Here is a 2884-nt window from a genome sequence, read left to right as displayed (position 1 = left end):
TTCTTCTTCTTCTTCTTCTTCTTCTTCTTCTTCTTCTTCTTCTTCTTCTTCTTCTTCTTCTTCTTCTTCTTCTTCTTCTTCTTCATTTCTCCTCCTCCTCCATCTACACCTACACTTCCTCCTCCTCCTCTTCCTCCTCCTCCTAAAGGCATGAAAGACCGAAACCGGGAACTCCCGTAAACCTACTTTATATACAACTGAACACAAAATACCCTTCGGCGCTGTCAGCACTCCGCAGTGAATGTACAATGTCGAAGCAAATGGAGGTGATCGCTACAAAAGGACTGCATTTAACTTAAACTGGGCTTTCTTCTCATACATTTGATTTTAATGAAAATACAATAGTGCAACACTACGTTTCAAATTATGGGTACTGGCAAAGTTTCATATTTTTGCATTTTGTAGTTTTTGAGAATATACTGTTCGCAAAATTTGGCCTTAGCTCCATTAGTGGTAAGATTATTTTAGAAAAGCTGCTAATTCGATGGGCCTAAAGGGTCAACCTGGGCTGAGAAGGTTAAAAAAACAACAACCCAGCAAACATAACAAGATACTGGGTAAAAACACTCTTCACATGTGGAATCCTACTTACGTCACACAGACCTCAAGTAAGTAAACAAAAAGAAAAAAAAAGAAATGCTCTGTAGCATTGTGACAAATTGGAATACTGGTGCAACCTTCAAGGGATCTGAATCACTTGCCAAGGTGGTAGAAAATTTACTCTAGTGTCCTCTTCAGTTTTGCAAATTGGGGCAATGACATTATTATGGAAATAATTTACTTGCAGCTCATGAAAACTTTCTGCAAAATCAAGAAAACATTCGTGACGCTAAGAGAGAAAAAGAAATGTTTAGATCCAAGACACATGGTGAGATGGTCGAGTTCAAAACAGCAGCTGTGGCCACGGATTGAAAAAAGAACAAATGGACACCCCCCCCCCCCCCCACCCCCTCTTTAAAAAACTCCAACAACAACAAAACAAACAACAAACAAAAAAAAAAAACAAAAAAAAAAACAAACAAACAAAAACCCTCCCCCCCCCCCGGCCACGCCAGAAACTTCCCTAACTGTGTCACCATTTTATGTTTTAGTAAGGTTTTACGGCGCTCGCAACTGCATAAGGTCATATGAGTGTCGAGGGGTGGATGTCAACAGAGAAGTCCAAACGGGGGAATCAGGCTTACTCTGTTTACCTCTATAGCCTCAACAGCACCGTCTGCTTCGACAATCAAGACACCCCGGAAAAAACAGTTCACTAGAGAGTGACAAACTTACAAACAAAATAGAGGGAAAATGATGATAGAAAGGATGAGGAAAGAAAAAGCAGCAGTTTCCCCCTATGTTGTTCCGGCACAGTGTGAGCATGACATTGATAAATCAGCTCACTTACGATTCTACTGTGCATAATAACGTGTTAATACCCCACCCCACCCCCCATCCCCCTTTGAGGGGCCGGGGGGGGGGGGGCTTAAAGATAACTTCAGTCAGTAGCACTTTCCTGGTGGGGGTTCACCATCTTAAACAAAAAGTGTAAGAAAAGCAAAACTCATCTCCTCTTGGTCCCTCAGCCGGACATGGGACGGAGAGGAATGAACACTTCATGACAGACTTGGAAAAAACACACACCCTTGAAAATCCGTGAGTTAGTTAGGTTTATGCCAAACTGCGTCTCGACTCCAGGATGAAGTCCTCCTACTTAGATTTGACAACAGGATATCTTGGAACTTTCGGGACAGTGACAAATAAGAATAGAATTACATCATTTCTCATTGTTATTTTTTACGCCCCCTTCAACGAAGATAAGATTATTTAAGTGGTGGTAAGGCACCTAAAAAAATATGTTTTAGGGGTAAAATTATGAAAACTGAGGATATCACTTAAGATGCTTCTTGGACATTTCTCGAACAATGTCTAAAACGTATGTATGCGTTTCTGTAACCCTAAAGCGGTGTTTGAAGGGATTTTAGAGCAGAGGGCATAGACTTTTTATTATAATTATAATAATAATAATTATTATTATTATTATATATTATTATTACTAGTAAAAGTACCCGTTCTACGAACGGAATAATAATATAGAAGTATCAGAGACACTAAAATATATAATTAAATACTCTCTGGAAGTATTAGGAAAGTTAAGAAGAGGAAAAAGACTGAAAACAGGAAAGAAACAAAACACAAATATTTTACCTTGAATTTATCCATGTAGCACCCTCTCTTGACTACCTCTAGGGGTAAGACTTTTTCCCCCTCTTCGAAGGCGTGGCATTTTCTCCTAAAGTTGCAGCTCAATCACTTTTTAAAAAAAAGGTTAGGCCTACATGCCAATTGTTGCTTCCAAGAAGAACCTAATCTAGATTCTAGATCTAGCCTAGATCTTGAACGATTATAAAGGCATAGACCATTAATTGAAGGAAGTAGCCTAGGCCCATTGATATATCTAAGTTTAGAAATTCACATTTTTAACAACTGACAGGCGTCACAGATAGCCTAGATTTCTAGATCTATTCATAGTAGGAAAAAATCCACTTTCAAGAATACTTTCATGATTCTTGATCTCGATCTAGATTCACCTACTGCCTAGTTCTAGACTCTAGATCTATTCACAGCAGGAAAAAATCCACGTTCAATTCTTTCATCATTCTTGATCTCAATCTAAGATTCACATAGATCTAGCCTAGATCTAGATCTTAAAATCTATAATGCTCAGCAAGAAAAACCCACTTTCAATATTCAATAGGTTATCGAAATATCACAGATCTAGATTCTACTTTGGTTTCGTGATTCTTCTTGATCTCGATTTATCTCGATACATTAAGTAGGCCTACAGTAGGCTAGACTACTCTTTACGCTTTCGACGACACCCTCCCTGTCTCTCTCACCC

The sequence above is a fragment of the Aplysia californica genome, unplaced genomic scaffold (genome assembly GCF_000002075.1).
Source record: "Aplysia californica isolate F4 #8 unplaced genomic scaffold, AplCal3.0 scaffold00408, whole genome shotgun sequence".
Taxonomy (NCBI): Eukaryota; Metazoa; Mollusca; class Gastropoda; order Aplysiida; family Aplysiidae; genus Aplysia; species Aplysia californica.
Note: the sequence above shows the minus strand (reverse complement) of the source record.